The sequence below is a fragment of the Molothrus ater genome, chromosome 2 (assembly GCF_012460135.2).
Source record: "Molothrus ater isolate BHLD 08-10-18 breed brown headed cowbird chromosome 2, BPBGC_Mater_1.1, whole genome shotgun sequence".
NCBI classification, from domain to species: Eukaryota; Metazoa; Chordata; class Aves; order Passeriformes; family Icteridae; genus Molothrus; species Molothrus ater.
The window spans coordinates 92,527,717-92,540,651 of NC_050479.2; the positions used below are offsets into that span (position 1 = coordinate 92,527,717).

General features: G+C 43.7%; 1 long non-coding RNA gene across 1 annotated transcript in view; it reads left to right on the forward strand.

Annotated features, from left to right (window-relative positions):
* Positions 1–10,846: 10,846 nt before the first annotated feature.
* LOC129046609 (uncharacterized) overlaps positions 10,847–12,935 on the forward strand; it is a 557,334-nt gene continuing 555,245 nt past the window's right edge. Inside the window, exon 1 of the long non-coding RNA XR_008508226.1 lies at positions 10,847–11,296. This is a non-coding gene — a long non-coding RNA (uncharacterized LOC129046609). The remainder of the gene's footprint in view (positions 11,297–12,935) is intronic.

Sequence of the window (12,935 nt, forward strand, 5' to 3'; positions counted from 1 at the left end):
GTTGAAGCTGCAGATGGCCTCTTTTTCCTGCCTTCCTCTACAAGACAGTTTTCAGATAAGCCCCCTGCAAAAATGTGAAGGCGAAAGCCACAAAATAAGGGGCAGATGTGCAGCTGCCATTGCCAAGGTACCTGTGCAGTGAGAAACAAACCAAACTGATCAGTGCAGAGAGCAGAGGAAAGACTGATTATGTCTTTGGAATATTTTTTTTCTCTATTGTTGGAAGACCAGTTTCCCTTGACCTGTACCTGGTGGCATAGCAAAGATGCCATAAGTCATACATTAGTACACTTTATAGGACATGGCATCCTTCATTCGCTGATCTTCGGCTGCAGACTGCATGTGTCACTGAGGCTCTGGAGGACCAGAGAAACCTTTTGTGCATTTGTTCTTGGCAACTCCATTAGAATCTCTATTACATTGATTATGGTGTAGTCTGGATCTTCTCTGTGAAAAACAACACAAGCTTTCCTTTGCAGAGGTGTACGCTACCTGCATAACTCTACCCAGGAGCTGTCCATGAAAGATCAGCCTTCCCAATTCAGAGAGGCTTTTTTGCCATTTTGCAAAAGAAAAGCATCTGGAAAGGAGCAAAAAGAGCCTTTAAATAAGTTTCTGCTGTAACTCGGAGCAGTATTTTCTCTTTTTTAATTCAAGCTGCACTCATTAATACTGAAGTAAGCTCCAGAACAATGTGATTTCCAGGTCTTGTTTTCTGACAACAGCCTGGTAGAGAGCATTCTTATTACTAGGAGTGGGAAACAAGAGATTCAAAAGCTAAACTGAAGCTATGTCTGCACTGCTACAAAACCCGTGTTGAGACCAAAGACCTTGCACCACATTTGTATCCTGTCCCTGTCGCTGGCATGCATAGTGCCAACTGGATGCTTGCATAAACCCTAGTTGCTAGTTGACCCAAGCGACTCACCAAGCGTGTTCAGGCAAACAGAGTGCTGGGGACTCTGAAATATGTGCCTGGTCAACAACCCAGCTTGCATTTATAAGTTTACACTCTGCACCACAGAGAATTTTGACCTTGAGGTAACCAGTCCATCTAAATCAAGCCTAAGAGTGTTGAATAAATTTAGTAGCTGACTACGAATATCTCTGCTATGACCTTCTTATGACTGTGACCACAGACAGTTTCATGGCAACCATAGTCACCTTCTGCCTTCAGTAGCAAATCTCTTCTGCTTAAGTTGAAGGATGGTTCTATTAGAGTCTTGTATTCTAAGTGTCAAAGTACAAGCAACCTGCTTCCCATACAGCCCCAAAATGTGCTGTATTGTGCTTCATTGATTTCTCAAGTGAAGTTGTCGGGGAGGTGGAATCATGGGCAGCCAGATATGGAATCATGGTTCAGTCTTGCATTTGCCCTGAGATCACTGGGGATGCAATGCAGCAATCTCAGTTTTACAAGATGCTTGCAAGGCATAACCTCTCCAGGGCACTTATTGAAATGAAACTCTGCACTTAGAGGGAAAAGTTGTACAGATTAAATGCATTTTTATATATTTTCCAATTCCTTGTTCACCCTGAATATCTTAGTAGTTTTTCAGAATACTCTCATCACTGTGCTCTATTTTCATCATTTTAACCAATGAAAAAACAAAGCTTTATCCAAACTCCCTGAATGACCAAACAGACCTCAGAAATTTGTGACCAAGGAAGGACGTGAAATTTCTAGGACCTCATGGAACTTCCACTATAACATATAACTATATGCAATAGCATTCTGAATGTTTGGGCCCAGCAATATTACAGTAAAATCAAGTTTTTCAAGTCAGTGGAAATTGCATTTACTGCTGGACTGCACTTCCCTTCCTCTCCAAGATGCTAACTTCTGAGTCTACTTACAATAGAAATGTGTGCTGCTCTTGTTAGTTCACAGTAATTGTTGACTTTGCTGTAGCTGGGGAAAACTGCAGCAGGGATGCTGTTCTCTTGGCAATAAAATGCTTCTGCTTGTGGAAATAAAGAAATCCTTCTACTTGGAGAAGAAATGGATCTTCTCGGTGAGAAGCACACCTTAAGGATCTATTTCAGGGCTCTGTAGATATAAAATAAGTGATCTTATGGAAAGCTCTTGCACAATTTCCTCAATTTCCTCATTTGTAAATTAGTAACAATGATCTCCTGATTGACAGGTAAAGAGAGGTGTACAAAAATCAGTAATTTCTCTCATCTTGGATACTGCCACTTGTGTATAATTGTCATGGACTTTGGTGCATAGATGATTAAGTTGCTAGGGAGAGGGAAGGGCAAAAAGAAACACCACAGAATACTTTGGTATACTGGAAAGTATTGTTCTGGAGAAAAACCCCAGATCCTTATTTTCTGGCTGTTCAAGTAAGCCCCTGTAGAAAGAATCTTGCCTAAGCTGCAGAAGAGGTTTTTGTTTAATACAGTTGTTCTCCTTATTCCCTGCTCTCCTCTCCTCCCCTACTATTGATACATGGTCTGTGATTCCTTATCATAAATAAGATTTGTGAGCTCCCTGGGGAAATGGACTGTCTCTTTGCCTAGACTTGTGCAGCTTGTACAAGGGTATAAATAATAATAGTCATTAATGCTAATAATCTGGTTTTTAACCTCCTGATCATCATCTGTCTGATAAAATAGCTACAGAAAAGAAATCCTGCTTCGAAAAAGAAGCTAATGGCAGAGATTATTAACACTGCAAAGGCTAGCCGAGATCAGGTAGTGGCAAACTTAAAACTGTCTCCTCATGTTTTTCATTGAGTCAGAGTCTGCAAGTGCATCACAGACAAGTTTTTGAAATAGTAGGTGGGCTGTAGGCTCTTCTCTGGCCAAAGTGCTGTGTGTTTGTCTGTCTTTGCACCTGCTGTCCACAGCCTGAAATACTTTCTCAGCATCCTTTTGCAGAGCATGTGTCTCTGCAGGCCCTGGTCTCATGAAGGCTCCTTATCACCCCTGCAGCACAAATGATCAGCAGTGGCAGGGGAGGTACACAGACACTCAGTATAGAGCAGGCAAGGGAAAGCAATGACCCAGTGACTTTGCTGTAGAGGGGACCTGGATCAGAGGCCACTGAGAGCCTTTCAACTGCTTTTATTTGGCTTGAGAGCTGATCTGTAGTGACACACAGAAATGTGGGGAGCCCTGCCTACACAAAAATTACTCTGTGCACATTACTGAAACCCAAGCATTTCCATGTCACTCATACCAAGAAGTGTCTTCTGGAACCTGTGTTTTAGCTGACGGAAGCTAAATACAACCATACAACCATAAATCCTAAATGGAACCATACAACCATAAATCCTCAATACAACCATATCTGCGTGTTTTCTGCTCTTCTGGGTAATGTCCTCACAGACTTGACTTCCCTTTCATGTTGCACTGATATTGTAGCTAGGATGGGCTAAAGACATAAATGAGGGGAAATTTGTAGGAAGATGTACTGTCAGTTATTTGACATCATATAGTTAAAAGTCAGGATACACTTCTGGGCATGCAAGCCCATATGCCTGGAAAGCCTGTTTTGTTTTGTTGTTTTAGCTATATTTTTCAGTTTAATAAATGATATCACCACTTTCTACAAATCTTGCCTCATATTATTTACCTTTCAAGTCTCTATTCACAGTAATTTCTGCACTGGAGCTGTTAAAAAAAAGGAACAAATTGGCTCTTCCACTAATCATAAAGCACTCCCCCAGTCCCAAATATCTTAAACAGCCAAACTCTTGCTTGCTCAAGCTTTCAAAAATAAAAACAAAATCATAAAAAATACATCCTTGTGAAGGAGACTAGGTCTGAAAAACATAAGCCTAAAAACATAATTTCAGGATGTTGTGAAACACTGCAAGGAGACTCTTGCAATGGGAATGCTCACATGGCTCAAACTCCAGCTGCCTTCCAGACTGCTGAGTATGGATGCCCTTACATAAAAAAAATCATAAAAAATCATAAAAAAATATGCTGCTTTTCTGTATTTCTGTCTAGAAAACATCACACTGTTCAGCTATGTGCAGGTCAGCTCTGCAGACAGTGAGACTGATGTCATTTGCCTCCCATATCTCATTTGGGTGATAGGTACAGACTTGACAGTCATTTCTTTGGGACCTTCTTGTGTCAGGTGGATGTGCTGGAGCTCAGTCAGGGAGGCACAGGCAGGAAATGGCTGCAATTTCCTTTCCTGCTTTGCCTAAACAACAAAGGACAAATTTCAGAGGTCCCTAGGCATAAGGCAGTCCTGTCTCTGAAGTCAACCCACAATTTATCTAGCAAAGCCAACAAGCCATAGCCTGAAGATGGAAGTACCAGCTGGGGAGCCCAATGCTTGACTTGCTGGGACCATGGGTCAGGGAACTGGGCTGCAGCATCCAGCAGCTCCTCCCCAGCGGGCACAGAGCGTTAATGGAGGGAAGCACAAGGCCACCGGCTGTGACCAAAGATCTGAAAAGCAACAGCTGGGATAAAAGGCTGCTTCTGGGTAGAGTGGGGTGGGCACTAGGAAAGCTGGGTGCTATGTCAAGGAAAGATCTGTGGTAGAGTATTGCCTGGGGGAACGTGCCCTGAGTCCCAGGAGGAGAGAGAAAGGTCTGCGCTGCCAGGCTCTGGTGGAGATTTAAAGACCAGGGGACTGCAAAAACACTTCTTAAAAGGCTCTCTGTAGTGTTGAGGGATTCCTTGTGCCTCTGAGGAAGCCAGTTAGTACTGGCTGTGGCAAGGGTTTTGTGGTGTAACCGCCTCTCCCTTTGGATTGTGAATTCCCTGGTGCTCAAAGGAACTGAACAGAATTATTATTTTTATTCCCAGCTTGAAAGAGCTGACTCTTCTCCCACAAAAAAAACATGACAACTCAAAAAATTATCTGCCAAAGTTTGGGGATTTTTGGGTTTTTTTCCCTGGGTGCTAGCCAATTTTCTTCTTCTTGTTGTCATTCACACTTGCAGATTTCCTGCAAAATCTTACAAATGTTGAAAGAGCAGAGGCCCTTTCTGCAGAACTTTGTGTGTGTATTTCCATAAAGGCTGGTTTCTACATGCCCGTGTTTCAGGCTTTCTCAGCGTGGCCTGGGTGAGGCTCCCCTTGGAGAAGGAGTTGGCACCATGGATACAGTGTGGTAGACATGCTGATAGCATCTGTTATGCCATTTATTTTATGTTCTAATTATGCGACAACGCCAATGTGTGAATGTATACTGCTGGCAAATGCTTTTTTGTGACGTATCCTTTTATGTGACCTAACTTGTAAAGGAGGTGGGTCTGCTAAGGCTGCTGCTAGAGGAACTCAGCCATTTGTGCTGTACCAGTTCATGCAACACATTTGTCTCTGAGAGTTCTGGGTTCAGTCCCTGCTGCGTCATTGCACCGTTGTTGGAATTAAATGAAGGTTCTTTCCATCTCCTCCTTCTTCCCACTGCTCCTTGAGTGCTGTTGCTACCTCATTGGCTGGCTATTTCTGTGGATTTTCATCTTAGGGAATTGCTATGTAGTCATATGCAACCTTCCATAGTTGCTGGCCTGGCATTTATTTGATAAAAAAAGCTACTTTCAACTTGGAGTCTTGTGGAAACCCTGATGGAAAATCTTCCCCTTCAAGAAGCCTCAAGAAGACACTGCCTTATTTGATGAGTTTCACAGGAAGACAGTGGAGAAGAAAAGAGATGGGAACGGTAGTGGTGGGAGGCAAGAAGCTGAGAGAGGGAGAAGGTGGGAATATAGATGAGGAGTATGAAGTGGCAGAAAGGAAAGAACAGGTGGACAGTGTGGTTTGAGTAGGGTTGTCTTCTCTTGAATGTCCAGCTGAAGGCAAATGAGAAACACAAATGCTGTTTTCTCAGTCTACACAAAGGAACTTAATCAGGTGTGAGACTATTTATCATGGTCTTGAGGCCCTTGCATCCCTTCTAAGAGAACTCACATTTCTGGACACTGCAGTCCTTGACCTTGGACGGTGGAGGGTTTCACGGAACCACATGACAAATGAGTATTTCTTGCAGATTGAACATCTCCTTCCACCCCCTTTGCCAAGATCACATGCAGTACATGCCACAGCACTCTTCTAAATCACACTGAAATGCACTATTTATCATGAGTGCACCAGTCCAAAGCCATGAAACACACAGATAAAACACTCAATAAAACAGGAAGTAATATACATACGTCTAAAACACATATGCATACACTAAAACACACAGAAAAGCCACTTCTGGGTAATATATGGCTCTTGCCTCCTGCTCACTTTACCAAGCTCTCTTAACTTGCAATTTCAGGAATACTCATTCTCTTATGTAAACCCTGCAAAATTTGCATTGTGTTTCCAATACTATTTCTATTACAGTAAAAAAACCACTAAGCCTTTTGTTAATGCAACATTACATTTGCACAGTTAAATAACAGTAATTTGAAAAAATCTGTAATAGAAAAGTTAAAAGTTCCTCCATCAACTTTAGCATGCCTGCTTGAGAAGTATTTAATGGTAGGTTTAGGATAGAAACTTGGAAGAGAAAATATTATGTGTGTGCTGCACAATCAAGTTAATATTGATATTGCTTGAAGTGACTAAAGCTAAGATGAAATAGAAATGGAAGTGTGAGTGCTTAAACAGTTAATTGCACAAAGCACATTTATTTATTAAAAATGGACAAGCATCCATGCTCGGTGCATCTAAATCCATTCACTCAGCCCTAATGAAACACTTTCACTATGCATTAAAAGTAGCTGGCTTTCAATCAATCAGAGCTCTGTCAGAATTCAACCTTTTTTTTTTTCTTAATACAGGATTGTAGATGTGCTCTTCTTGGCATTTGAACACTGGGTGAAGTGGGAGGATTGCAGTAATTTAAAAAGAAAGGACTGAAGGATGAGGACTGCTGCGTGTTTGGGGTTTGGTTGGTTGTTTTGGTGGTGTTGTTGTTTTTTCCTCTTAATATTTGAGGGATTTAGGGAGAGTTGAGCGTAATTCTTGATTCAGATTTTGCCCTCACAATATGTAGGTAGCTGAGAGATTTGGCTAGAAGAAAATGGACTCACTTTTGGCCAGAGACCAATCCCAGAGAACTTCAGCCCACAGAATCTGATACTCCTGCTCATATTTAGCAGTCTAATGTCCCGAGTAACCCCATTGGTATGACTCAGCATGAGCAAGGCAGCCAAAATCCAGTCCTGAATGTTTTTGAAGGTTAGGAGTATGTCAAATACATTGTAAGAAAAAGCTGCTTCTCCTTTCAGTCATGCCAGCTTCTCCAGGGAAGTGTAAGATGCTGCTGCCTGAGAGAGTGCTGCTTCCTTTCTGTCATTTCTCTGGGCTTGTAACTATCATGGCCTATTTTGGATGGGAACAACACTAGGTTCAGCATCATCTCACACACATCCCTATGGAATTTATGGAGCAGAGATACAGTCCTGCTATCATTTATTATTACTTATTACAAAAAATAATGTTAATTATTATAATACATATAATATTGATTAATAATTAACACAAGACTAATTACTAGGCTATATTATTAATTACTAGAATCAATATAAATTGCTATCATAAGTGTTATAATAAATGTTGCGGCATTCCAGTACTTAAACGGGGCCTGTGAGAAGGATGGGGACAAATTTTTAGCAGGGCAAGTTGCCATAGGACATGGGAAATGATTTAGAAGAAAGGAGGGTTGATTTTGATTTTTTTTTTCCAGGCCATGGCATATTCCTATCCAAAGTCTGAGATAATCATGTGCTTGAGAGCTGTGTATTATGGGATCATCCATGGGATCTGTAGGTAAAGCAGACTTTGAATGGTTGCATAATGATATGGCTTAACTGGGAAGGCTTTGGGACCCTATGGGATTATGAGTAGGGCAGGTGGGAGGTGAGGCTATGGATGTGGCTGTGGGATAGGTGGCAGGTGAATTTTGGTGCCATACATGGGAGCTGAGGAGATTTGTGAAGCAGTACAAATGCATATAATGCTGTATATTATATCAGGTGTAGATGGTGAGCACTTAGGTACTGGATCATAAAGGTATAGGACAACTGAAAAAACAAATGTTGAGCACATTAACAGTCGTGTGTCAGAAATTTTTGCAATAATTTAAAAAGAATTGTATAGAGCTGGTGTAGTATTAAAGTGCTGGCCTAGCTGGTCCCTGAACCTAAGCTAGATGTTTGGGAGGTTTTCTGCAAGAAAACCCCCAAAACTCCTACTCCAAGCCTACTAACTGATTGTCACCACTTGAGTTTGGCATGCTAAGTTCCAAATGTATCTTGAGTGCCAAGTTTATTTTTGACTGTGCTCTCTTTCAGACCATACTCTCTTGGTATCTGTGGTGGTTTGAGGCTGGCTGGCCTCCAGATGCTCACCAAAGTTGCTCCATCACCTCTCCTCAGCTGGACAGGGGGATAAAAATACAGCAAAAAGCTTGTCAGGATAAGGATGGGGGGATGACTCCTCAAGTACAGTTAGAGGCAAAACAGATTCAGCTTCAGAAAAATTCATTTAATTTGTTACCAATGAAATCAAAGCAGGATAATGAAAAGTAAACCTAAATCTTAAAATATCTTTCTCACTCCTCCCTTCCTCCTGGGCTTAACTTCATACCTCATTTTCTCTCCCTCCTCCCTTGCATTGGTACAGGGGAACAGGGATTGGGGACTGAGATCTCTCCATCACACTTGTCTGTGCTGCTCCTCCTGCCTCAGAGAGAGGCTCCTCGCACTCTTCTGCTCCAGTGTGGGCTCCCTCCCACAGGAGACAGTCTCCATGAACTTCTCCAACATGAGTCCTTCCCACAGGCAGCACTACTTCATGAACTGCTCCAGTGTGGCTTCCCCACAACATCACAGGTCCTGCCAGGAGGCTGCTGCAGTGTGGGCTTCCCATGGGGTCACAGCCTCCTTCAGGCATCCACCTCCTCCAGCAAGGGGTCCTCCATGGGCTGCAGGTGGATAACTGATCTATCCTGAACCTCCATGGTCTTCATCCTGGGCTGCAAGGGAATCTCTGCTCCAGTGTCTGTAGCACTTCCTCCCCATCCTTCTCCACCACCCTTGGTGTCTGCAGGGCTATTTCTCTCTCATATTCTCACTCCTCTCTCCTGGCTGCTGTTACACAGCTTTCACCCCGTTCTTAAATACATTATCCCAGAGGTGTTAGTACCATTGCTGATGGTACACTTGGATTTGGCCTGTGGTGGGTTTGTCTTGCAGCTGCCCGGCCTTTGCCCTGTCAGACACAGAGGAAGCTTCTGGCAGCTTCTCACAGAAGCAGCCCACTTACCAAAACCTTGCCATGCAGACCCAATACAGTATCAGACCATGAAAACCATCTGAAATGGCTTCAGAAAAAAGAAGCATGCTCCTCACTGACTAGAGTCAGTTGACCTTAGTGCACTCTAATATTTTTAGTTTGATTTCCTTGGGAAGTGAAGCCTAGCTGAGAGTACATGTGTATCTGTTTGTCCATATGTTCTTCCTCCTAATAACTTTTCAGTGCAACCAATTTCAACCACATTTAAAAGAGGGTGGAAGGCTAAAAAGTAAATTATTCTTGTATGTCTCTTAAGAACTGGTGATTAGGTAATGCTCCAATCCCTCCCTAGTGAAAAACCCGAGAATTATGTAGGTGGTACATGGCAGTAGCCAACCAGGCTAAGGCAAGAGGTGTCTTGCATTTTGTCTTTCATTTTGGTCCACTAGGGAGGAAGATTGGCCATAGCATGGATTTCTTCTTCCTACAGAAGATGTCACAGGGGATATGATGGGTTCTGGCTTTTATTAGGGCAGAGGGATTCTTGAGACAGCAGACAGGAACCCACGGGGAGGGAGGCTAGGTGCGCTCTGTTCACAGAACAGCTTGCTCTCTACAGCAGTCCAATAAGAAACACTTCTGGAATGGCATCATTAGTGATGAGAATCCTACTGACCTTTCCTACATGGGGACCCTCACCTTTGCTCACCCACACCCTCAATGTGTAAATTGAAAATTAGCGTCCTTTAGTGTTGGCATCCTCGTAGGCTGCCTGGTGACCACAATGAAGTGCACAATGTGGCCTGAAGAGGGACCACAGGGCTGTCTGGGCAGTCCAGCTGGGCTGTCACACTGTGTCCCAGGGGCTGGCCTCGGAAGTTGTGCACTCACACTGCCTCCACATTCCCAGCTGTGAAAGGACACCCTTTGTGAAATGCCTGGAGAGTGACTGATAAAAAGCCCTGAATGTTAAGCAGTACTTTTTTACTGGTGTTCTTCTAACTGGAGGCCATGATTTTAGGGGGAAATAGAGCTACATGAGCCAATTACTCCTTGAGGAAAAAAGTTTGTGCTACATATGGCAGGTGGAACCTGTATTTGAAGGAAGGGCAGTGAGGGAAGCAAGGTTGCTTTTCAAGCTGGATTTCCATTACAGAAGGATTCTTTTTGGTCCCTCTGAAATTGCATAGAAGTCACAGGAGATCCAGGAAAGATTAATGCAGACTGATGCTTGCTATTTTTTCCTGGAGGACTTGGCAGCTCTGTAATTACAGTCAGTGCGTCTGAATCTCCCTCTGGCCCCTGTGTACTGCCCGGCAGTGACACCAGCATCAGAGAGACCTTTGCTTCAGAATTTGTCAAGCAGAACTCTGCCGAGAAACCAAACCTGCCCTGCTGTTCCTCTTGTTGTGGTGATGAGGAATATTCCTTTGCTGAATATCCTCCCTGTGTGCACTGGAGCTGGAACCTCAGGGACTCTTGAGCCCGGAATGGCTCATAGACTGTGATCCAAGAGATACATTTGTAGAGGAATGAGGGAACCATATTTCTATAGCATAATCTATATATATTTATATATATAAAAATGAAATAAATGAGCTGGCTTGCAACACTAGGTGGCAGAGGTGGGATCTCTTCTGCTCTGAGCGCTGTCCTATAAGGCATTGCTTGTTTAAGTACAGTCGCATTTAGTTGGAGCTGCAGGAGAGAGACAGAGAGATTCTCTGTGTTTACAGCCAGCCCAGGCTACGGTGGAGCATCCAACCTGGCCCCCCCTTTCTCCAGCACTTGAAGGGGAGAGTGAGAGGTTATTTGGGAATCTGGCCACCACGGGTCAGCTTGCGCTGCGACTGGATTGTCAGAGCTGGCAAAGCAGAGCCCAGAGGGACTGAAGGGAGACACGAATCCCATTTTCTTTGAGAGGAGCAAAGAGGGAAAAAAAAAAAAAAGATAAATTGAGAGAGAGAGACAGAAGCGAAGAGACGGAGAAAAAGGCAGAGGAAGCGGAACGAGTGAGAGAGAAGCATGAGGACCTACTGGCTGCACAGTATCTGGGTGCTGGGATTCTTCCTGTCCCTCTTCTCCTTGCAAGGTATGTGCTGAGTTCTTTCTAGCAACCTCCTCAAACCCTTCTGCTTTAATTGAGGCTGATGGACTGAGGATGGCCTGAAACATGGAGCTGGAAGCTGGAGCTTCCTCTCTCCCCCTTTTCCCCTCCAAACCTCCCCCCCCCCCCTTGCCTCAGGAAATAAGCCAAGGAGAGATCTCTGCTGGTGAATCCTATGGTTAGAGGACACTGCATGTGACTGACTTTGCTGCTGTATTTATGCTTTTGCAGAGGGGGAGTTGGTGGGGGGAGTACAGTTAAGATTTGCAAAGGAAAAGAGTGGTGGGTAGAGGTGGGTATCCCCTCCATCCACAGCCGCTGTTTCTCAGCACTTTGGGTCACAAGTACTGATTCTCCTCGATTCTTTACCTTCCTGAGGAGATAAGTGTTAAGTTTCTTTTGGGGCTTTTTGTTTGTTTGTTTGTTTTGTTTTGTTTTGTGGGCTTTTTATTATTTTTATTTTGGTTTTGTCCAGAGAGGGGGAGGTTAGAGGAATCTCTATGCCTCTGGTCTGTCTGAGAAAACACTATGTCCTTCCCCTCTATGCCAGGAGGAATAAAAAAAAAGAGAGAGAGAGTGATGGAGGAAAGACAGGAGATGAAAATTTGTTGGGCTTGGGGTTTTGTTCAGTGGAGAATTGCCAGCTGGGTTTCTTGCTTTAAGAGCCAAGTGTGAGTATGGAATTTAGTTCGAAGTGATGACAGGCATGCTAGCTGGTTTTGAGATGCTTTCTGTAAACAGGAGTTAAGGGTTAATGCATTCCATGCTGTATGTATTAATACATGTCACACATGTACATATAATCATAGCCTTCAAAATTGCAGCTTGTGCATGATCCAGATTCACTCACATCAGTGGTCCTTCCTGAACACACACACACACACACACACACACACACACACACACACACACAGACACACACACACACTCAGGGATATAGCAGGGAAGATGAATAAACTCACTCTGGCACATACAGTTCTAGCTCCCTAGCACACGCAATTCCTGGAGAGTCTGCTTCTCTTGTGTTCACGTTCTCCCTTCCCCTTTCCCCCCTCCCTCTTTTGAGCCTCCATCCTGAACACTTGTGTTCGAGGTTGCTTGCATATTAAAATCCCTTGCCTGTCCTGCTGCACTAGCATTGTAAGCCTGTGTGCACACATATACACACACATAGGTGAAAATATAACTAAAGAACATAGATGTACTCTATCTGGCCTACTCTGTGCCTCACAGTCTTGCATTTGCAGTGAGCTGCACCCTTAGAGGGTATCTCGCTCACACACGGCTTTTTTCACAGTGCTTTTTTCTCACTCCTGTACATATTAGTGCAGGAGTGCCGTGCATGGAGATATGCCAGTCACAGCTTCCTCACTTCCCCTCAGCTTCTACTTTTACACACAGTCTTGCATGTACTGTTCTCTTCTATTTTGTGTCTACTAAGCAAATTCCCATACAGGCAGGCTCCCTGTCACACACACACTTTCTATTGCAGCCTCACACCTGTCACTCCTGCAAGCCCTCACTATGGAATCCTTCATTTTTGCCACCTTCTCACATTTGCTGAGTGCTCCTTTTCATACAGTCTCACTTCTCCCATTTCTGGGTCTCGTACACATGCTTTTCA